Source organism: Choloepus didactylus, chromosome 14, assembly GCF_015220235.1.
Source record: "Choloepus didactylus isolate mChoDid1 chromosome 14, mChoDid1.pri, whole genome shotgun sequence".
Lineage (NCBI taxonomy): Eukaryota > Metazoa > Chordata > Mammalia > Pilosa > Megalonychidae > Choloepus > Choloepus didactylus.
Window position 1 is genome coordinate 48,650,484 of NC_051320.1, and position 25,436 is coordinate 48,675,919.

General features: G+C 38.9%; 1 long non-coding RNA gene across 1 annotated transcript; it reads left to right on the top strand.

Moving 5' to 3' along the window:
• The first annotated feature begins 1,188 nt into the window (after positions 1-1,188).
• Positions 1,189-4,963, top strand: LOC119509102. Its single transcript, XR_005211625.1, has 3 exons — positions 1,189-1,373; positions 1,818-2,007; positions 4,566-4,963. It is a non-coding gene; the product is annotated as an uncharacterized LOC119509102 (long non-coding RNA).
• Positions 4,964-25,436: the final 20,473 nt, after the last annotated feature.

Consider the following 25,436-nt stretch of genomic DNA (forward strand, 5'->3'; position numbering starts at 1 on the left):
CACACAAGGAATCAGTCATCTTATAGCACATTTATCTATCATATATTTTTCTGTGATAGGACTATCCTAACTTCTACACTACAAGCCTTAAACTTGTTAAACCTTTCAAAGTTTCTCTCCTTGAGATTCATCTTAACCTGATTTTGCTTTTGCAAAAAAAAAAATTACAGGGTTAAGTAAGGAATAGGCAGTCTCAGAACTACCCTATAAGTAAGTCAGTGGCCTTCAAACTTTATTAACCCTGATCTATAATAAGAAACACATTTTACATTGTGACATAGTATAAAAGTATACTTGTGCACATACATAAGCTTAATGAAAAAATACCTCAATAAGTGTTGACTGAGGAATGAAGAAATGAATGATGGGTACAACCGCAAAATGATGTATTATTATGCAGCCAATAATCATATTTACCTAGACTATTTAATAACATGGTACAATGCTTATAATAAAACAATATAATGAAATACAGAAAAATATAAGAAAACAATTGTGTATATGTATGACACCAATTTTTAATCCAACACTTCCTTAACAAGTTGAGATCATTAATGCATTTTTCTTTGGGACTCAGGATGAAAAAGGACATTCTTAAAGTGAACAGGGTCCAAATCCTAATGCTCTCCACAAAACCAACAGAAACGCAGCTTATCAAAGGAAAAGATGAGAAGTTCTACAAAATTATTTTTTTAAAATCACAAATTCCTGTTAAATTCAGACTGTATACATAATTCACATTATTCAAAGCATACTAATTAATTAGTTAGAATAATGGTAGTAACAACTATTAAGTATCTGTATCAGGGAATACTCTTATTGCCTACCAAAAAGGAAAAATATATAAAGTGATTCATAATTAATGTCACACAACCAATGAGAAATATTGAATTACTTTACTACCCATTCATTCATTCACCCAAGCACTCAGTGTTTTCAAGCCAGTGTGATATATTAGTTTCTTTAATAGGGTGTAGAGATCCCAAAGACAGAGCCTTTGTCCTCAAGCAGCTCAAACCTAGTGGATGATCTAGGTAAGTAAAGCTTGACATTGCTTGTGATGACCACAGCACTAGATTTGTGCATAAAATGCTATTGGCACAGTGAAGCTGTGAGCCTTCAACAAATGGGGAAATGTTTACAGATTGGTTGACCCGGGCTGAATCTTGAAAAGTGTGAGGAGTTTGCCAAGGAGACAAAGGAGGGAATAGCATTCCTGAGAAAGAATAGCAGATTTAAAAGACCAGACAGGGAGAAGATGCTCCCAATCTGGGGACCCCATGTCTTTCTGTGTGACTAAACCTCAGGATAATGGATGAGGAAAGAATGGGTAAGAGATGAAGTTGGACAAGTAAGCAGGAAAAAAAAACAGGGTGAGTTTTATGTTCTTCTAAAGAGTTTGGGCTTTTCCAAAATGCAGTTGAGAGCCCACAAAATATTCTGGACCAAGGAATGATATGAACTTATTTGTGTCTCAGAAAGAGTATTTTGGGGTGGGTGTCTAGGCATACAGGGCTAGAGACAAGAAGATTGATTTAGGAGTTCGACTTAGACATACAAACTGTTAAACTGGCTCTGCCCAGAGAATCTGCTTAAGGAGACCCTGTTTTCAGTGATTCTGAAGGCCAAGTTTATAGGGTCCAAAATTGTAATTAAAAGAGAAATGAAGTTTCTTAAGGTAAATGTGCTGTTTGCCAGCACTTTGAGAGAAAGAGAAGTGCTGGATTCACAGAAATATTTAATCCTCTTTTTTGCCACTGGGATAAACAAAGAAGGCAAAAAGAAATAGATCTTATAAAAAATAAAATACTCGGCAGATCAAAGCGGATGTGGCAGAGGATTCAGCAACTGCCACCCTTAAGCAAAAACCAGTAATGAAGAAATGAGTTTTGGCAGCCCAGCCAATGGGATATTAAAGAAATTAATCCAGAAGGGATGTAATGACCTGAAAAAAAAATGATGAGCAAAGACCAGAAGGATTAGAAGAAAGAAAAAGGAAGCAGACAGGTAAGAAGCCATTTTCCTCTCTGCCCTGCCTATCTAAAGGTATCAGATTTAACACCTCAGCAAAGGAAGGAAATATGAAAAAGCAAGCCAAAGAATTGATTCAGCCAAGTAATTTAAATTTCTTATTCTTCCTATTCATTTTTCTTGTTAAGGCAATGAATAGTATTTTAATTTACTATCATAGCAGTGCAACTGGCTATTGATAACAGTAGCCTTGATCAATCATGATGAAGTTTCTTTCAGTAGACTCAGGACCCATTTTCCCATACTTTGTTTTTCCAGTTAAAGATCAGAGGTGCTTTTGAGACTCAGACCTTTAATATAATGTACGTTGATGGTTTTTATTTTTTCTTTCCAGAATGGACTGCAGTGCAATAGGGAATTAAACTGAAATCATTAAATTCTTTCTACTTAGCACTTAAGAGAACATTTCTATCCAGCTTGCCTATGGTTTGTGAATACTATAATAATAAATTGTTAATACTAAAGTCTTGGATATTTATCTGATTTTTAAATGACTTTTTCTACCTCATTGAGTAGAGTCTTATTTTCTTTTAATTCTTTGAGTTAGAAACAGAGAAGATGATCTCAGTGTTCTGAGAATGTTTTCGTGACCAAAGACTCTCAAATAAACTTTGAAGTGGCATGGATGTTGATAAGGACAACTCAGGATTTGTAGATAGTTTCTAAGTAACAGCTCCAGAGACTCAAGTTCTCATTTATTAACTGGGTTTTACTTTTCACACACAATTTGATATCTGTCTATGGGGCTAAAGCGACAAGACTCATCATGGGAATAAACATTCTATTTCAAAGTTTAAAAACCATCCATTCTTACCTATTGTTTTATCAATCAGGAAAATAAGTTATCAAAAGTTCTGATTATTGAAGAAGCTGCAGAATAAAAATCAAAATAAGAAACCCTCAGAAAACTTAACTTCATAGTCAACACTGCCAAAGAACATGAGAAAAAATAAAAGGTGTATATGCGTGGCCACTTAGTTTTTTATTTTTCTTAAAATAACCTTCCAGCTCTAATATTCTCAACATGGGTTAAGACTGCTATCTGATTTCTAAAATTTTAGCCATATCATTGTCATGCCTCCATTATTCCTACTTGATCCACATTCTGCACCCTAGTTACTGCCCAGACTGGAGAGAGAAAGAATTTCTACCCACAGCCTGCAAATCAAGGTAGGGAAGCATTTGCCAAGAGAGCTGCCCATAACAAGTAGGGGGCAAAGTGGCACCCTCAGCAGACACCATCTTCAGGGGCTTTGTCTCTTGGACTGGCTGTGGTGTGAATTTTTTCAGCTTCTTAAGAGAGAGGGGCGCCAACTGAGCTTTCAGCCAGAGCGTGCTGCTGGAGAACTAATTATAAGTGTGAAAAAAAAAAAAAAAACACTTGATTCAGGTCAATGTTCCCTCAAACATTGTTTACATTTGATTTTAAGTCCATACAATGGCAGAATTGACATTTGCAACTTGCTACCACCTTCATTTGTGAGGCTTTATGTTATTTTATTTTCAGGTTAGAAATGTTTGAGGAGGCATTTATCATTAAAGCCGTGGCCTTTGCTCCTAAAGCCTTGCCTCACAAGTACAATAACAAAAACTGATAATTAAAAGAGGAAAAAACAACCAGGAGTCAAGCACAAAAGACCACCCCTTCCTCATCAGCCTAGAACAGCAGTACAGGGTCCTTACCGTGCTCCACACCAGGCTTGAGACTAGGAAGCCTGCTCTGCCCATCCAGGTGCATCAACTTAATTCTAATGTCTTAAGAACATGAGGGGAAGAAATGGCACTGTACTCTTACATAATAATAATCCAAGATAGGATGGGTTAGGCTGCAAAAACAAATAACCCCAATCTCTGATTTAATCCAACAAAAGCTCACTGCCCACAGTCACAGAATCCATGGTGGGTCCAGGAAAACTCCACAGTACCATTGCCCCACATGGAGACTCAAAAATCCAGGCTGAAAGACATGCCACCATTTTGTAGTTGCAGCATCTGAAATAGAGGGCCTCCTTGTTCCATCCAGCAGGGGGAGACAGTGCTAGCCAGTCTCACACCAGTAACTTAATGCTTCAACCAGGAAGTAACATATCACAAAGCTCACTGGCCAGAACATGTCACATGACCCTACATAACAGTAAGAGGGCCAGAAGGCATAATTCTCCCATGGATTTAGATGAGGAGAACCAGATAAGAGTGAGCATTAAAAGTCTGTACTCAATAACTTACATATACATGGACCTTTCAAGTTCATATAACACATCCAGTGTGGGATGATTGTTTTTTAAAGAAGTATCATTTCTCTTTTTCAATAAATTTAAAAATTCCTCTCAAATACTGTTTTAGTTTCCTATTGGCTAAAATAGATACAGTGGGTTAGCTTAACAGCAGGAATTTATTGACTCACAGTTTCAGAGGCTAAAAAAGCTTGTTTCCTCTGGGTGTGGGTATCTTCTGGTGGCTGGCAATCTTTGGGGTTCCTGGTTGCTCTGTCACATGGCAATAGATATGGTGATGTCTTCTCCCTTCTCTTCCAGGTTCTGTTGACTTCCAGTTTCTGGCTGCTCCCTGTGGCATCTTTATCCATGGTTTTCTCTATAAGTAATAGGATTAAGAACGATTCTGATTCAGTTGGGCCACACCTTAACTGAAGTAACATCTTGAAGAGATCTTATTTATAGTGAGTCCACACCCACAAGCAAGACCAAGAATATGTCCAAACTGGGGTACACAATTCAATCCACCAGAAATACCTTTATGTACCTTTTCTCACTTTTTTGTTATTTGTATTGGTGTGCAAATTTTGTTTTTGGATTTTTTGTCTGTTAGTTATTTTTTTTAATTAGAGAAGTTGTGGGCTTACAGAAAGATCATGCAGAAAATACGGTGTGTGAATTTTTGTTCATACCAAATGTCAAATAAATCATTTGTTTTAAGTGGGCATATTTAAGTTGATTTAAGTGGACCTGTTTTGATATGTTTAACATTGCTCTGAAGAATGGATTTGGGTCTACTTCACCATCATGAACTATCACCAAATAAGCATTTTTATGAGAGCTCTACATTAGAGGCAAATAATAATTAAGACTCTGAGACAATAAATATGTTTCCAGAGTTATCTGCACTAGTAAACATTTGCATTAGGACCTTCTAAAACCTTATCCAGTACTTTCTCCATCACCCACAACTGCACCCCAAAATGGAACACTGATGTGCTCCATTTTACAGATGGAGAAACTGAACCACAGAGAGGTTAAAAAACACTTGTGAAATCACACAAATAATAAGTGGCAGAGCCAGGAATTGAACTCAAGCATCCTGGGTATACATCTGACTCTTAACCACCATAGTATACAGCCTCTGTACAAAAAAAAAAAAATCCAATGTCATTTTCTATTAGAGAATTAAAGGACATGAATCTGGGCAGACAGGTAGAAGATACATGTTAGAGGAAATTTGGGCCATACTGAGAAGGTATGATTAATTCTCCAAGCCAGGGGCCAGCAAACTTTTTCTAGAAAGGGCCAGGTAGTAAATATTTTATGCTATGTAGGCCCTATGATATCTTTTGTAATCACTCAACTCTGCCATCACATGAAAGCAGCTATAAATAATATACAAATTAATAAGTGTGGCTATGATCCAATAAAACTTTATTTACAAAAACAGGTGGTAGGCCAGATTTGGTCCATGGGCCATGATTCTCCCTGCTCTAAGCAATGAGAGGCCTTGAAGAATTCTGATTGAGCACTGACATGATCAACTTCACAAGTTAAAAAGTTCATGATGGATGGATAGTGAAGGGCACGATTAGGGAACAGGAAGCAGCAGAGATAATCTAAGCACCTGAATGGAGGCAGTGATAGTAAGGAAGTAGAAGAAGAAATGGGTAGGGAAGTTCTTGGGTTGGTACAATTGATGAGATTTGTCATTCAATTGTCTGTGTGAGATGAAGGAGGGGAATAAATACAGGAGAATAAAAAGTATCCATAATGAATAGTTTAACTGGGAACCTTCTCTAGGAATACAGTAGAGAGAGAGGTGGTGTAGGAGGAAGACATGCACTTTGGGATGCGGCAAGTTTGAGGAGTCTTTGGATTCATCTGGGTGGTATGGATTCTCATTAGCATTTGGATCTTCTTGCCTGGAGCCCAAAAGAGAAGTCCAGGTGGGAAACGTGGGCTCAGTGTCAACAACATAAAAGCGAATTTTAAGCCATGGGAGTAAATGGGACAGCCCAGGGAGAACTAAAAAAGAGAAATAGGCTGATGACAAATTAATGGAAATATCTATATTTAAGGATGTTACAGAAGACAAGACACCTGGAAAGAGATCAAGGAGAGGTATAAGGAGTCCAAGGAAGAAACCAAATGGGGAAAGAAAATGTAAGAAGAATGGTGAGAACAGCAGTGTTAAATATTGCAGGGAAATCAACTGAATGACTGAAAACGACCATTAGAAGTATTAGAAAGAACAGTCACAGTGACCCTTTGTTGCGTGGCAGGCAAGTCCCTCACTGCAATGTTTCGACTCAGGCCAGTTTTAGGCCTTATGATTCCACCATTACTACTTGTTTCTGTGGAGTAGGCAACATCTTCAGGCCAAGGATTCACAGTTCAAAGGGATTAGATGACAAGGGCAAGAGGGATGGTTGAACACCAGGAGAGTGTGGGGATGGGTAGGAAGCCAAAGAAAAGTGAACTGCACTGAGTCCACCTTCACTTCCTTCACATGTAGTCCTGTGGTGGCCTTGGGAACAGGGATGTGGTCATGAGGCTGTTTACAATAAACCCCACCAATGGGTTATTCTTTTTCAACTTTATCATGCCCATGAAATGCAAGTTTGTGCAAGGGAGAAATAAATATGCCCGCACTTTTCTGTTTGTTATTTATGGACAGATACTTTAAAAATATTCTGAAAAATAATACAAATTTGGGAGAATGGATTCAGCTCTATGGGAATAGTCTTTTTGAGAGAAATTGCTATTCTTTCGGCAGTCTTGGGAGAAAGATAACATTCTCATTGGGAAACCACTCTAGTGTGATGAAGCTGTGATATGCAGGCACCCCCATCTCTGGCCCCCCAACACGTAGGTCGCTAGGGAGTGTGGAATGGCCCAATGCCTCCTAATCTGAAGTGTGGAGAGGAGAGGGCAGGGTGGAGAGCAATGATGAACAGCTGCAAATGGATGGACACTGGAATCTTGGCAGAGCCACATGCCTTTTATACTTGATCCCTCAGGTTCCCCATAGGAGAGGCAATGAATGAAGGTAAATCACGACAGGTCTAGTGAAGGTCTGTGTAGAAGTAGCTCAGAGGAACTTTCCTTCCTTCATTCCTCTGCCCCAAGTGAGATTTTGCTCATCCTTGACCTATTTCTAACATGAGCTCCTTGCAAAGTTTTTCTGATCTTCCTTTTACCTTCCAACCGAATGCAGTGATCCCACCTCTGTCTTTCCATTAAATGATGTTCATACCTGTAGCTTAGCAATTCATTCTAGTTGTTTGTGAAATTCTCTTTCTTTCTCACTGGATTATAAACCCTGTTAAGAAAGGCCCACCCTCTCCTCAGTCAGACCCACTCTCTTGGTCCCTAAGGAAGTGCCACACACCTAGAAGGAATATAATAAATGTTTGTTGAATGGAAATTCATTTGGGAATTTGGCAAATCATGAATGCTTTTGAAATCTCAATTTCTTGACTAATTAGACATAAAATTAGGAAAGTACTTGAATGACAAATATTAAACTTTGAATCTTCTTCAAAATGTATAATAATCTGTAGAGCAGCAGGAATCTTTATTCTCTCCCTCAGAAAATATAATCACAGAGCTAGAAATGACTAGAAGAATCATTTGCTCCATCTTCCTCTGCCTCCAGGTAAGTCATATTAAATTATTTCAGACAGATGAAAATCTTTTCTCCTTTTATTTCCAAAGAATTCAGATTATAATTTCATCATTCCCATGTAAAAAAGAACTCCATCATGAGTTTTTCTCTAAAGCCCACTTGCTGGACTTTAAGTAGAGATAGAGTCAGCTGAGAGAGAGTGACAGAGAGGTAGGGGAGGGGAGTAGCTCTATTTAAATTTGACCTTTCTGAAATGATTAAATAGGGAATTTTTTGCCTGAAGCATCAAACTCTAGGAATTTTTAATCTTGACTATATCATATTTTAGATGATGAAACATGCTGGTAAAGGAACTCAAAAAGATGGCTCTTCTAATAACTATAAATGTTCCTTCAAAATCATTCTTTCCTGTGCCTGAAATTCCATGATGTGGGAATTTATATATTCACTTTCTATAGCCATGAGAATTTTAGATTTGAATTTGTAGAAATCACTAGTCATTTCTGTTGAGAAGAATTAGAAAAAAAATAACCTGGGCAATTCCACTCTGAGACATATACTCAAGACAAATGGAAACATATGTCCACGCAAAAACTGGTACACAAATGCTCATAGCGGCATTATTCATAATAGCTGAAATAAGAGAGCAGAAGCAACCCAAATGCCATCCATCCCCTGAAACATTCTATCCATACAGTGGAATTTTATTTGGCCATAAAAAGGAATGAAGTACCGATACATGCTACAACATGGATGAACCTTGAAAATATTATGTTAAGTGAAAGAAGACACACAAAAGTCCACATATTGGATGCTTCCATTATATGAAATGTATAGAATAGGCAAATCTATTGAGACAGAAAGTAGCTTAGTAGTTACCAGGAGTTGAGGGTGGATGGGGTGGGGGTACAGATGGGAAAATGGGAGTTGGGTGACACCTAAGGGGAGCTGGGTTTATTTTTAGGAAAATGAAAATGTTCCAAAATCGATTGTGGTGATGGATGCAAAACTCTGATTATACTGAAAACCATTTAAATGTATCCTTTAAAATAGATGAATTACGTGGTATGTGAATTACGTCTCAAAAAAACTGTTTTAGCAAAAAAGAACCTGGGGATTGAGAGGCAAAGAGAAAAATTGAATATAGATTGAGGTTGTTGCCGTGAAGCATTGAGTGCCAACCAAGACTCTCCTGCATCGATGGATGGAGGAAGGAGTCAGGGGAGACACCCTCAGGGCACACGGATGGTGCTCCTGCTGCGAATGGAGGAGGGGCTCTCTGAGGACCACCCACCTTGCTACTCTGAGGAGCTTAAGTACAATTTCCTGAGGTCTCTCATTTGGGGACCATAGTCAGACTTAGGGAATGGATTTCCATAACTTGCAGTGAAAACAAAAATCAGAGAGGCAATGGCTATTTAAAAAGAAGACTCAAAAGGAAAACAATGCTTATTAGGATGAAGTGCAACACATTGACTTGAAAAAGCAGAGTTTCCAGAGTCACTGGATTTTGACCCTATTTTTTCTATTTGTGTGTGAATTGGGCAAGTCATTCCTTCTCTTGATAATGGATTCCTTCTTATAGAGTCTTATGAAGATCGAATATAATAAATATACGCAAAATATTCAGAATAAAGTAGGTCCTCAATTAATGGTAGCTTTTACTATCTTATTTCTAACAAAGAAAAACACATTTATAAGTGTTTTATTAAAACTTAGAGGAAGGAAATCCTGAAAGAGATAAATGATAAATAAATGGCGTACGAATTAATTCTAATTTACGGTATGTAAAATACCATTGATATACTTGATGTTGTTATATTTCAGTAAATGTAAAAAGTAGTTATGAGGTTTCTCAACTTCACTTGCAATCTTCATTTCTCTCTGAGGTCTTGCTTTCCTCAAATGTGGATTCTCCTAAAATGAAGGTGTAGAGAATGCAGGGGTGCCTCATTTTAGGACAAACACGTTCACTCCCCTGCAGGGGTAGCTGGTAGCTGAGGGTCCCAGACGAGCTCCTCCCCAGGAGGGAAGCTCCCTTAGCTAAAGGAAGTGGCCTTGCGCAAGCTCATACCCTTCCCAGGGCAGCCCGCCTCTACTGATCGTTTGATGTGGGAGTACAAAGACCAGCCCCCTGGCCTCCATTTGGGACAATTCTGAAGGGTTCCACGTGGGAAGCTGGGGGCTTTGTCGTGACTGCACCACAGTCACCTTTCCCTCTGCCCAATCCTGCTTCCTTTACTCCCCCACCCTGAGCATACTTCCCAGTAGGACCCCCTGCCTGCTGATCTCCATCTCAGAGTCTGTTTCCTAGGATCCAGCCTGAGACAGAGGGTTTCAGGAAAATAAACTTTGCCATTGGAGAGAGAAAACCAGGATTCCAGAGGGAACAGAGAGAAGAGTTTGGGGAGGTGCTCGGTGCCCAGTATGCCGCAGCGGAGTCACCAATTCTGACAGGAAATATCATGAAGAAATTGGAGGTGGGTGTGGAAAAGAGCAGCAGAAGATGGAATGCAGTGTGGGTTGGCATGAATGTGAGACAGACCAGAATCAGGGAAGGCCCACAAAATATTCAAGAGGAAACAATCCGAGACAGAGGCCACGGGCTGCCCTCTGCATGGCGCAGCCCTACTGGTGTGATGAAATGCCAGCCTGACAGGAATCGCCTCTAATCTAACACTGATTTAACAAAAGTGTTCTTCTTTCGATGTTTGTCCTCAACTCTAAAACAGAAATCAAAAAGAAGACGGAATTTCTCTGACTGAAATTCTCCTTACAGTCCTTTTATCCCCTGGGCCAAAGCAATTTCATAGCACCAATGCTTGGTCATCCTTCAGCTTTCTTTTCTTCAGAAAAGAAATAGAAATGCTTCATTTCGACCTCTGCAGCTTGTCAAACTAGTTTTTTTTATTCTAAACTTTTACATGATAGCAAAGGTTTATAAGGAGTTTATAAACTCTTCCAACTCTGGCTTACAGCTTAAAGGGTTTAAGTGTGCAGTGCCATTTAAAAGGTCATATTTTATACTTTACTGTAAAAATACTTGCCAGATATGCCATAAACATGGGTGTTTGAGGGTTTCCAGACTGGGCCATCATAATTTTTGGTTTATTGAGCATTTTATTATCCTTAGCCATAGGAGTGCTGTGCTTCTGCTTGTGCTTGAGGCAGTGGTGAATTTGATAAAATCAGGTTACTTTCCCCAGAAGTTGATGGTCAGGTCTCTTCTGGCAGTTCAAGGGTTCCTTTGGTGGATGATTTCAATGAAGGCTTTTGTTCCTTTTACAGGAGGGAGGGCACATGTTTTACTTCCTTCTCCTCACCCCCTCAAAGGGCTTTTAAGTTATTAAGAAATCATCAACGTGTGCATTATTCAGCAGCTGTGACAGATCATTCTTCCATCAATTAAAGTGACAAGTGTGAGTATTGGAAGGCACTGGGGGTGGGAGAGGGGCTAAAAGGAGTCTCCTTGGAACCACTGCTGTCTGAATTTGAGAGTAGATAAAGACCACCACAAGCCACCTTCCTTCCCCTCCTCCAATGTCCATGGTAGAGTAGCAGGGGTCCAACCGGGTCTTGAAGCTTGGGCAACGGGGCAGTTGGTTGCTCTGTCTCAGGAACTTCAAGCCTCATCATAGTCTCTGCAAGCCCCATACCTGGCATCATCCACAATCAGGGAAGGAATCCGAAGGTATAGCTGGCTACCCGGGAGCAAGTGTCTACCTGCTGAAATGGAGGAGTACATAGAAATGTTCTAGTTCTGATAATTGGATGGTTGGCTTTCCATGGAGAAAATCCCTTCAATATTGAGATAAATCTAGGAAGGTCTTCAAAAAGAGCATAGCAGAATGGTCAGTTAAGAGCAAAGTGTGGGTGCACTGGAGCCAGACAAAACTGGCTGCAAATCACAACTCTGCCAGCTCCTGGTGAGGCCACGTTTCTGAACCTCAGCTTCCTCACCTGTAAACTGTGGTGAATTCTGGTTTACATGAACATAGGATTTTTGTGAAGATTGAAAGGGGAATATATAAATAAAGCATTGGGTATTAAGCTCTGGGCACATGTTCTAGGTTCAATAAATATATTAGCTATTTTCAAATGTCTTGGTTTCTCCATTCCTCAAGAAAGAAAGAATTTCTCAGAGCACAGCCTTGTGGGAATTACCTGCAGCACTGTCTGAAAATGAAGGAGCTACTGAGGCACACTTCTCAGCTCCCTACAGACACCTTGTAAACAATGACAAGGAAATTGGGTAGACTTGAATCTTACTTTTTGGGCCCCTAAAAACCCATTGTTTCCAAGTTCTTCCAAGTTTGTAATTTCCTAACACAGACAGCTTTTTTCTCTTCCTTAAAAAAAAAAAGTCACTGGCTGGGTCAATAGACTCCATGGGTCACAGAAGAAAATTACATAGCTAATACAATGGATTTGAGAAATTGCTAATGTAATCAGATTTTGAACAAGCTTTGGAAATAGTCTCTATTTCATAGCACCAAGGGTATTTTTCTAGACTGTTCATTGCTTTCAACAACCCCATTATAAAACCAACTAAAAGTGAGAAAATCAAATTCAGCAGCAACCTGTCTTGTCAGAACAAAGAAACCTTCAACAGGAAGCTGTTTTCAGACAAATATTCAACACAGAATAATCCAGTTTGAATTTGGCCATTCATAGAAGTCTTAGAAAGAGGAACTTGTGTAAGAAATTGCAGTGTGCAGAAGGGAGGGAGAGGTGTAGGGGAGACACACACAGAAAGCCTTCATTGCTCTCTACCTATGTAAAAAGAAAAGATTTCTGGACCTTTCATTGTAGGAAATAAAAATTGTGAGATCCCACACTCCTGCCATTTAATATAACATTTGAACCTCTTGTAATAAAACTCATTGAAAGGTTTACCTACCCCACCGTCCCTGGTAACTTGAAATCTACTTTGTGTCACTATGAATCTGCATATTCTAGTTAATTCACATAAGTAAAATCATGCATGTTTGTCCTTTTGTGTCTGTCTTATTTCATACAGCATGATGTCTTCAAAGTTCATCTATACTGTAGCATATATCAAAACCTCATTCACTGTTAGAGCTGAATAATATTCCATTGTGTGTATGTACCACCTTTTATTTATCCATTCATCTTTTGATGGATACTTGGGTTGCTTCCATCCTTTGATTATTGTGAATAATGCTGTTATCACCATAGGTATACAAATTGTTACCTCAAAAAAATATTGATAGTGCCCCCTTTTACTCTCAAATGTATTGCAGTTTTGACAATAAATTATATGACTGTCCTATTAGGAAACATTTGAAAATACCCCACCACTTAGGTTTCCTTTTATTTTTGGAAAAGCCATCTGAAATTGCATGTTATTTGAGCTTTTATCTTTTCTTTCTTTGATATTAGACATATGTGTTTTTTCCTAGAAGTGGGATAGCCGGATCACATGGTAATTCTATACTTAACTTTCTGAAGAACCACCAATCTGTTTTCCATATCAACAATAAAAAGACAAGCAACCCAATTTAAAAATGGGGAAAGAACTTGAGTAGACTTTTCTCCAAAGAAGACAAACAATTGGCCAATAAGCACATGAAAAGATGCCCATCATTAGCCATTAGGGAAATGTAAGTTACGCTGGGCATTTGAAGTTCTGAATTCTCTGCCCAACTGCTAATTAGCCATGGAACACTAGGAAAACCTCTTTCCCTCACTGGGTCCCAATTACCTCATCCATAAAATGAGAGAGTCAGATGAGACCATATCTGAGGCTCCTCTCGGCCCTAAAATTCTATGATCTGATGAACCATCTCTTTTCAATTGATTAAAATGAGTGTTAAGAGGTTTCCTAAAGTAAACAAGTCAGGCACGATTCCAACTTGTTTTGTTGTCCCATTTTTCTTTTCATTCAATTTTCCATCTCAAAGCATAAGGGAGATGCAAAGTAAATGCTTCCAAATTGTCATTTAGAGATGACACCTGAAATCTTCCCCATTTAAAATGCCTAACACATTAGCATTCATATGTCATTGAGGCATAGAAAATTCAAAAGGAAATAGTCTGTACAAAAAGTTGACTTAGGTTTAGCTATGTATGTATTCAACCACCTTTTATTTTGTTGTCTTATAACTTGGAAGGATTAAAAAAAAGCAAAGGAGATTGACAGAAAAATAAACCCTGGTATTCCCTTCATCAACTAAGGGATGGGTCAGGCCCAAACCAGTTTAATGTTGCTGGCAAACTAGCCCCTTAGCGGATGTTCACAGTCTCTCAGCATCAAATGGCCTCATTTGTTGGCTCAGTGGTTTAAAAGAAGCATTCTGTTTCCCCTGGTTGTGCTTCAATATGCTCTAATCCACAGGGATTACTGTGGCAGAATGTTTCAACCCAGTACAAATTTCTGGCACAAGTAATTTTCATCGGAGCAAAATGCATGGTCAATTTACGACTGCCAAAAGATACTAAAATCTTAAAGTTAAATAATAGGCACCCAAATCAAATTGTCTCAGTGACTTAGTTTTCTTTCTTTTTTAAAAAAAATTTTTTTAAAGTATCTTAACACCACTAAAAAACTGGAATCCAAAAGAATTTGTGTTTTGATTTTATGTACAGCTGGTGGCCAATGTGTTTATCTAGGTAGAGAGAGGGGGCAGGTGGGGGATAAAAAGTGGTTAAGATAAAAGAATGATCACAGTATGGAATTTTGATATAAATGAGAGAAAGTGGATGGTGAATTGAAAATCTATACGCTCCACAGGAAGCAGGTTGGGGAATAGAAGAAGGAACAGCGGCTTACCTTCTGTGGATAAGCAAAATGAAGACATCATCAGAGCCTGACACTCATTTAAGGTGACCCCAAAGCTGCCCTTCTAATCTCAGGTTTAGAGTTTAGCAATATTTCTTTTTGTGGGTGTGTTTGTTTTCTGTCTTTTTTTTTTTTGGTTTAGTGTTTTTTTAATTTTTTTAATCAGAGAAATTATAGGTTTACAGAAAAAATCATGTACAAAACACAGCATTCCCATATACCCCTCCATTACTAATACTGTGCATTAATGTGGTACCTTTGCTATAATCAGTGAAAGAATATTATAATTGTAGTGTTAACTATAGTCCATGGTTTCCAATAGAATGTATTTTTTCCAATATACCACCCTATTATTAATGCCTTGCATTAGTGTGGGATATTCATTATAATTCATGAAAGAACATTTTTATAATTGTACTATTAACTGTAGTCCATCACTTACATTATGGTTCACTACGTTGTACAGTCCTATATGTTTTATCTTTTAATTTTATTCTAGTAACATATACATGACCTAAAATTTCCCTCTGTTACCCATATTCACCTATATAATTCAGTGCTTTTATTTACACTGTGATATTGTACTACCATCACCACCATCCATTTCCAAAACTTTACAATCAACCCAAATAGAAATTCTGTACAAATTAAGCATTAGCTCCCCATTCTGTACTCCCAATCCATCCCCAGGTAACCTATATTCTAAATTCTAACTGTATGAGTTTGCTTATTCTAGTTATTTCATATCAGTGAGATCATGTAATATTTGTCCTTTTGTGTCTGGCTTATTTCACTCAGCATAATGTCTTCAATGTTCATCCATGTTGTCACATGAACCAGAACTTCATTCTTGTTTAATGAGAGTTTAGTATTCTTTTGAGAGTACTATTATGCATCGTGTCCCAGAAAGACCAGAGCAAAATGAAAACACGAGTCCCCTTGTTAAACAATTATTAAGAATTTCAAGATGACAACAGCAGAGCATTAAATCAAGGATAAACCCTTCTATCTCAGGGCCCTGTGCAACTGCACAGCTCACATGCCCTGAAGCCAACCCTCGTACCAGGTACATCTACACCAACATCAGCTCCTGTACTCTCAGTGAATTAATTGCACAACATCAGAGGTTTGTATCACTACCTGGATTTTACAGATGGGGACCCTGAAACCCAGAGAGGTGTTGTACTCAAAGTCAGATCTCAGAGCCCAGATCTCCTACTAAGAAGCCTAGTGCTTTCCACCACTCCAACCTCAACATGTAGAGGACAGCAAAACACTCAAAACTATACCTGAACTTCTAGTCCTCCAAAGATCTGGACTTTAACCAGGTAAGTCTCCTAAATATGCCCTGTGTATTCTACCTGTGCTTTGCTCATAGTTTTTTGCTAGATAAGTATTAGCTAAATGAATTAAGAAATAAGTAGATGAAAATAGTGGTCATTATAAAAATATATTGCAGTAAATGGTTTTTACTTTTTTTAAAGCATTGTCTCATATTTTGTTTGTTCAAGGGGTCTTTATTGCTGGGTGTTTTGAGTTATTCTTGAGATTTATAAATCCCTGACAAGTTTGAGCCTGACATTGGACAAGGGAAATATCTACAAACATTCATTCAAAGCTATTTTCCAAAAAAGGAATGAAGTTCTGAGACCTGCTGCAATGTGGATGAACCTTGAAGACATCAGGTTAAGGGAAATAAGCCAGGCACAAAAGGAAAAATACTATAAGATCTCACTTATATGAAATACCTAAAATAAGCAAATACATAGAGACAGAGAGTGGGTTACAAATTACCAGGGGCTGAGAGCAACGGGTGGGAAAGCAAATGGGATTATTGCTTAATGGGCACAAATTTCTGTTTGGGATGATGAAAAATTTTGGTAATGGATGGTACTGTTGGTAGCACAATTTTGTGAATATAATTAATATCACTGAATTGTACACGTGATAGTAGTTAAAATGGGAAGTTTTGCATTGTGTACAGTTAACACAATAATTAAAAAAAAAGATATGTGCCACATACTATGTTAGCCATTGAAATAAATACACACACACACATACACAATTCTTTCCGTTTCTTAAAGGTCAAGCTGTCAAATTGGCCAATAGACCCTAAAAACAGAAAATACATTCCTGATGTGGTAACTGCAAGAACAGCGTACATACAAACTCAACATGGAAATAGGGCAATAAATTAGTCTGGTAACTTTGGAAAGGTTTCCAAAGGATGAGATGCCTTTGAAGGTGAGTAAAAGGTATTCAGATGAAAGACAGTAGCAGAAAATTTTAGAAGTAGGAATGACATTTGCAAAGGCCTGTGAAGCATTAAATGGCAAGTCATGGAGGAAAGATCTTCCTAAATTGTATCATCATTGTCATTTATGAGTCGGTCTCCCTTCTGGACTATGAATTCCTTAAGGACTCTAACTGTATCTTATATATCCCAAGAGTCTAACAGTGTGCTACACCACTGGTGTGTACGAGTGTGTATACTATGGCCCTCTAAGTTGTAGTACCAAGATGGAAAGGAAGAAATTAAGGTAATATAAATAGAAATTGGCCATAAGGGGCCATAGAAGAAATAAACTTTCTTTCATTTTTCCCCTGCTCCTTAGATCTAGAATACTTAATAAAAATACACCATACATATCATGGAGAAGGAAAAGAAGGTGATCCTTGCTCTACCTTGGATTCCCTACAGAACAGGGTCTCAAAATAATGATTACCCCCTCTCGAAAGCCTAAAAGCATCAGGAGGTCTCCAATTCCCCTTGACAAGATAGACCACATGAAGCAACTTTATTAAAACAAAATTGACGAGCTATAATGGTGCTAATGCTTTTTCCTATCTGTCCCTAAGTAAATTCTTAAAAGGCAACCATCCATTTTGAAATGGCAAGAAAGTCTCACTTGAGGTGGCAGGATAGTTAAGAGAGCGAAGATTTTTCTTCCCCCTGGAATATAGCTCAGGACTAATTTGAGGACAAGAAACAATTCTAGTGCCTTGTAAATTGTGATCCACATTGCAACTACTAGCAGCCACAGTTCAGCACAGTTAGAAGTCAATTAAGGGAGGCCCAGGATTAAGACATCATGGAGACTGAATTACCTGATGCCAGCAGGAAAGAGTTGTTTCTTCAGTTCAGGTTCACGGTCTTTGAAGCAGAAGTAGTTTCAAAGAGGAAAGAAAATCCAGGCAATTGTGGGCTATTGCTTTCCACAAGGCAAGGAAATAAAGAAGATTCCATTCCAAACTAAACATAGAGCCAGTTCTTCAATATTCCTTAACTAATGAATTAATTTTTTTAATACATTTCGGGTACAAATTTCAGGACTGTGGGTTCATTGGGAAGAGTTAAAAATACCAAAACATGGAATAAACCACATCATCCTGCAGTTTCCCCCATATGTTTTATTTTCTTTCCCTGTTTATGGGATAAAATAGGTGAAATAAAAGTAAAAGTTTAATTGCAAGAAATAAAGTGTCAGCAGTGAAGTTCACAGCCAGTTTCTAAACTTGGAGTCATGTAACATGTTTCTGTGATACAACTGTAGGTTTTTGATTGTGCAATAAAATAATTCCAACAATAAAACCATTAGTATGCAGGTGTTCTACAATTTTCTCAGGGAAGTTTTGCAGGAGCTGGCACGCATTTAATAAATGCATTTCCAAACCCCAAGCTCCTATGCAGAAATGTGTAGTTCCACCTGGAAAAGACTTTTGCACACCTGCAGTAATCAAGCAAAAATATAATGGGAGGCACGTGGATTGAGGGGACATATACCCTTCTCTCTTTAGATGAATGTTAAAGTATTAATGAGGCCTCATACACAGAATGTCAGTGTTGTCATTTGCTCACTTCTCCCTACCCACATTAGTAGTAATTTTCACTTTAGAAATTCATGTGTGACTCTTGAAGGAAATATAAAAGGAACAAACCACATTCTGACTTTATTCCAAAATTAAAAGTCATATAGTGTCCTTTAAAGAAACTCTATCGTTATTACAGTGAGAAGACGTTCAGTCAGTTGGTCAACAAATATTTACTGCACAAGTTTTTATAGGGAACTCTTGTGCTAGGCTTATTAAAGAATGAAGATGATATGAAGTTATGTCTAAGATTGACACTGGATACTCCAGGCTAGAGGAATCCTTATGCCAGGGTCATCTTATGCATCACCCCACATTTAAAGCAGATTGGAGCAGAGCTATCTGGTGGACATAGGGCAGGTACCCACCAGCAGCTCTACAAACACCTGTTGCCTGAGAACCACCTCTCAAAGTCCAGCAAGAGAAAATACCTTATATATGTAAATAATTTGATGAGCAAAATATTATGCCACTATTTTTTAAATGCTAGCATTTCTCTTCATTCGGTTAGCCAGGCTTGACTTGTGCTAACTATCTCCGAGACTCTGACAGCATGAGAAATACAGCAGCAGCCATGAATCAATTCCTGTGACAAACTCATCAACCCCTCAGCTCACTCTTGCAGCATCTCTTGATGGTCCCCTCACAAAATAAATAAGACAGACCTGGAGGGGACGGCCCTTCCTTCAGGACCAGAACAGCTCTTGGGAAGGAGTTGAAAGGTGGATTTAAAAAGAAGGGTCCTCTTCTGGTATAGACCATTTCAGCTTTAAGAATTTTCCCATGAGGTGACTGCTCTGGTCCCAGGTCAGTACGGTGATGGCCTGTCAGAGGCCACTGATGTGAGGAGTGCCTTCCTAATCCTTCCCTGCTCTGTCTCATTTCCTCTTCACAGCACCACCATTAGTCCTTTGTTTGGTCTGTAAAAACTACTGGCAGCCTGAATCCCTCTTCTCTGAGGAAAATCCAGGACAGGTGGTCCATGAGGAACTGAATTTACATTAGGGTATCCTATCTAAGCTAACTGTGAATGTAAAGATCTAGAGGGTGAGTCTAAGCCAACATTCATAGGGATTGCTAATGGCCAAGCCAAGAAAACATAATAGCGATGCCAAATTCAAAGGGAAGGAATATGTGGCAAATGGGAGGTGAGGCCAGAGGTCAAGATCCAGGAGGAAACAGAAGCAAAGCAAAATCAGGTCAGAAAGGAAGTAAAATGATTTCCGGCAATTGTTCTGACTATCACAGGCCTGCTCTTGACTCATCTGCTTTGGTTATTAGGCCCAGCAATGGGTATAGACACCAGCTGAAAGGTTCAGAGTTGGGACCAACACTCTCCTCTTTCTTCCAAACACTTTTGGTTCTTGTCTTTATTTATTTATTTATTTTTTAAGTTTTACTTCTTTAAGCTTTACTAACTGTTGAGAGTCTAACAGTAACATAGGTGAAAAATCTGATTCCCTCTGATCCTGAGAACAAGTGGTCGAAGACCTCACCTCTTCCACATGTTCCAACAAGTTGAAGAAAAGAGAGGGTTGGGGAGAAGTAGACCCTTTGATATGCCCGTGCTAGCTGGAACTCTTTCTTCTGATAATATTTCACTTTTCAAACTCTATTTTCAAATGCAAGAGTAAGAGCTTCAAGAACATTAAAAAGCATTCATAAAGTACCACTTCATACCCAGCCCTGTGCTGTTTTGTAGAAGTCACAAGAGTTGTAAAATATAGTCACTCCTCTCAAGGTTTTTATATCAGTAGAAAGATAGAAAGAGTTATATGTGAAACTGCAAATGCAGGTGTTTCAACTGCAGTTTGCTAGGTAACAAACCACTCTGAAACTTCATAGCTTAAAATCATTTATTTGCTCACAATCCTGTGGGTTGGCAATTTGGTTTGAGATCAGTTGAGACAGCTTATCTCTGCCCTACACAGAGTGTGTTGAGATCACTCCTAAATCTGGGGCCTTCAATGTAAAAGCTTGCAAGTCTGAGATGGCCAGATCATTCTCCCCACAGAAAAAAAAGAGTACAGTCTTGTTAACAAGGGTAGCAGAGCTCCAAGAGTGTAACTGAAGAAGCTGAAAGGCCTCTCCTAGGTTCAGAACTTGCACACTGTCAATTCTGTCACATTCTGCTGGTCATATCAAGTCATCACATAGCCGTGATTCAAGGGGGTAGAGAAACAGATTCCATCTCTTTATGGGACAAACTGCAAAGAATTTGTGACCATTTTTAATCTACCACAGGATGCCTCTGGCCAGAATTATTTACATTCCTCCCACATGCAAAACACATCAATCTCCTTCCAAGGCTGCCCAAAAGTCGGATGCAATTATTTCATCAAGCTCAAATTCTAGCATCTCATGAACTGCATCTGGTTTAAGTGTGGATGAGGCTCCTTGGGAGTAGCTCCTTGCATGTGGCTCTTCTTGATCCAGAAATCTTTAAACTAAACAGAAAAGTTTATCTTACCCACACCCACATACCCAACACGCAATGCTGAGATAGCAACAGCATAAGCATAATGGACATTTCTATTCAAAATAAAGAGAAATGGGAAACACATAGAAATCTTTGGTTGATAGCAATTCTGGAATTTAGTCATGTACATGTTACCAGGTGCTCCCACAGTAGCGGGGAAGGAATAATTATTGATAGGGATCAGTTCTTTTCACGGGAGTTGGAGTTTTCTATGCCTTTTGGCTCTGCCCTCTGACCACTGACTCCACCTTCTAATCATTAACTTCAACTTCTAACTGTTGACTCCACCTTCTAAGGCTTCCCTCCTTTACCATAAGAAAGACTTCTTGTTTACAGCTGAATAGCTCTTCAAATCCTGCTTCCAGCTCTAAGTAAGTAGGCAGCACAAAGTCATCTTTTCATTTAGAACTACCTGAGTACTTTTTAGTGCAAGCTTATTCAACTTCCTTTAAAACTGTGGGTTTCCCATGTATCATGTTATAGTCCATTTCATTAGATACACACTCATTTATTTTCCAGGCAGGATCCTGTCTTTGGGCACTGTATCAGGATGCTATAGGTTAATACTTGAACATCTTTAGGCATTATTTTGTCTGGTTGATTCTAGTGATTCTTCTCCCATCCTCCCACTCCCCTGTTGAGAATTCATTTCCCCAACTCCTCCCACAGTTGTGTAAGATCTGATTCCTAGAGTAAACCCCTGAGCCTATAATACTCATAGTGGCTCTGCTTCCCTAATGAACCCCAACTGAATCAAGGTCTACAAAAATATGACATCACAGAACAAGCCCCTAAAGAAATTTTTTCAATGAGGTTGATATTGAGGAAGTAATACTTTCCCCTATTCCTGCTCTTTCCTTCCATGTATAGGGGAGTCCACTAGTGAGACCTTCCAGGTCTCTCTCCACTCCCAGTTTTACTCATCAGTTGATGGTTTGGGGTGAGGAAGTGGTTCAGCATAGCTCCGTCCCTCCCTCCTCCTGCTGGGGAGAGCCTGCCCATAGGAATCACATATTTTGCTGTAAGTTTAATAGGCACAGACCCCTGCAGTGGGCCAGCTCTGCCTGTGACTAGGTAGGGATGTCTTTCCAATTCTGGATTATGAAGTTCACTTGCCATATTCTCCAATATCAGCCTTTATCAGAAAAAAAGATGACATTTTTGGCCTTCATTTATCCTATTTCTGTCTATTTTTCAATTGGTTAAGAATACAGGTAGAGAAGAGAAGTTTGACTATTCAAGGAGAACTGCCTAGGAAAGCTTTCCACCAGTTCTTGAATGATGTAATGGGAATGGAATGATATAGAAATGAGAAAGCAAGCAAAGGAAATAGCATAAGCAAAGAAAAGGATGCTGTGGGAAGATTAGTGTGAAGAAGGTAAGTTCAATAAGTTTTTCAAGTGAGTGAAAAATAATGAGATGGAGTTTGAAGAGGGACAGGATAGTGGGGCAGCTGAAAAAGGGCCTTGAAGACTAAATTTAAATGTTTAAAAATAGTTCCTTTAATTTTTCTCCAATTATTCTCTTCCTCCTAATATTAAATTTTATGATCAGTTTCACTTCCAATTTGAAGAAATATGCAATCAGCTCTTTTATAGACCCCTTTTATTGCTAAGATATGCTCTTACAATCTAAGTCAGAAAAGACCTATCAATAGTAATAATGGTTTCATTTTCTCTTTTATTCTGACTCTGCAAGCACCCTTTCTTTATTTGGCTTTACTTGGAATATATTTTTCAGTATTATAACAATAAAAATACTTATCAAGAGTAGAATCCTTTTTCTACACTATGAAAATTATTTCAGGGTGCTTTACTGTGAGAGACAGAGAGATGGGATGATGGGATGATAGAAACATTTTACCCTGGCTCTGTATCTGTCAGGAATTTAACTGATGAATTGAATCTCAATGTCTGAGTTCATCCGTGTGTTATGAATCACACTGTTGGAAAATGTACAGATATTTCCCTTTAGTCCCCTTTCTATCCTACCGCTCCCCATCACCACATTTTAAATTCATTTTTGTTTCTGTTCCAGTCCTAATGAGACTGTGATCAGTGTCTCCCAAGTTTACCCTGCCTTCATGTCTTCAATCATACCTTCTCTGTCTAATCCACTACACTCTTCTCTTTGTCAGACAATGGATTTATTTAGTTAAGAAAACTAAAAGTACAATCATACCTCCACTCCACAAACAGGCCTCCGGTCTGATTTTCTTCATTTCATGAAATCCAGCCAACAATAAACTATGCCTTTACAGAATCTTCCTCTGGGCTTGTAATATTTTCTCCCTTTATGAAGATATTTTAAAGTCCTCCTCTTCCTCCTCAAATCTCTTCATGGTGGTATCCTCCACCAGGTCACTTTCCTGAGGCCAAGGTTCTAAGGTTAAATCTCGAGGTCTAATGGCAAGCAGTCATTTCTGCATGAGTTAGGTCCTCACTGTTCCTATCTCCTTACTAAACGAGGGCTTAGGGCAGGGTCAGTGCCTACTAAGGGGATGCTGGGATGGGCACAGCAGCCCGTCCACCCACTGCAAGCTGCCCACAGATGGTCCTGATGACCAAGGATGGGGGAGAGGGGGGCGAGGTGCTTTCCATGACTTGAACCTAAGAAGACCCTTTCAGGCTGCCCTGCCTATTTCTGTGAATGTACCAACTTCACATTCAATCCTAAGTGGGCTTTATGTTTGCACATTGTTTGGTGATTTAAACAAAATGCTTTTACAAACACTATCCCATTTGTTACTTTCAATTTTCTTGAAGATCTTCCTTTTTTCTCTTAAGCTCCCCTTTTAGAGATGAAGATCCTGCTGAGTTAGTTACTCAATTTGGTTAGTTAGCATGACCACCAAGTGAGTCATGAGGTCAGGCCAGCCTCATGCTACTCTCTTTTTTGCCAATTTCCACAACTTTCTGACTTGTCCTCTAGCCCCTGATACTACCAAAGCCCAGGTCTTCATCCTGAGCCACCAAATGCCAACTCCACACCCACTGCCTCCATTTCTTGATACTCACACCTCTGGACTCTGTCCTCTCTGGATTACAGAGCCCCCTATTACATCCTTGCATACTCCAGCCATGGAAGCTTCCCAGATCTTCTGCCCTGAATACTTTCAAGGGAGATCTAGGGACATCAAACCCCATCAACGCATGACACACAAATAAGCCTCAATGCCTTGGATTAATCCCTATGTGTTAACAACCAAGAATGACAGAGGCTCATGGCATATGAGTTCATCTGAGTCATTTTTTTCTTCTTCTCTTTTCTCCCTTCTAACACAGAGGAAGTCATTTAAAACTGATTTTAAATAAATGGTATTAAGAGAACACACTGTGAGGGAGGTGGGGCAAGATTGTGGCATAGGGAAGTGTGGAATTTACTTAGTCCTCTACAGTAGCTAGTAAATAGCCATGAACAACTAGTAAATAATCTGGAACAACTGTTTGGGGGACATCCATAACTGGACACACATCGTTCACCAGTCTGGAATGGGTGAAAGGGCCAAGACTGCAGCATAGAATTTAAATGAAAATGTTCAAAAATTGATTGGAGTGACGAATACACAACTGTATGATGATACTGTGAACCACTGATTGTACACTTTGGATGATTATCTGTATGATGGTTGGGTTCATATGTCAACTTGGCCAGGTGATGGTGCCCAGTTGTCTGGTCAAGCAAGCACTGGCCTAACCGTTACTGAAAGGACATTTCATTGCTGGTTAATAAACCAGAAGGCTGGTTTATTAAATCATCTGTCAATGACCGCATCAGTGGCTGATTACAACTATGATGAACTAAAGGAGTGTCTTCTGCAACGAGAGAATCCAATCAGTTGAAGACTTTTAAGGGAGAAGAGAGGACTTTCATTTCTTCAGCCAGCCAACTTTTCCTGGGGAGTTTGTCAAGGATCTTCAACAGAGTTGCCAACTTGTGGCCCACCCTGCAGAATTTGGACTCATGCAGCCTGCCTTATGGAATTTGGACTCATGCATCCCCACAATTGCATGAGACACTACTATAAAATATCATATTTACAGATATCTCCTATTGGTTCTGTTTCCCTAGAGGACCCTGACTAATATAATCTTGTATGTGAATATACCTCAGTGAAATTGCTAAAATAAAAAACACAGTATGATTTATTCTACCCTTTATTTCCTTGCCTAATAACTTTCTTTCACCTTTGCATCCCTACAATAACTTAGAGTCATGCATCTACAATATTCATCATCAAGATGATCCCAGATACCTTGGGACATCAATCTTTCCAGGTAGCTGTGATTCAAGTCTACTTTTCAAGGGTGGTCTGCAATTCATGGAGAGAAAATGGGAGTCTCATCTTACTGATATAATTTAAATGAGATATTCACCGAAGGAACAGATATCAATGAAATTAATCTC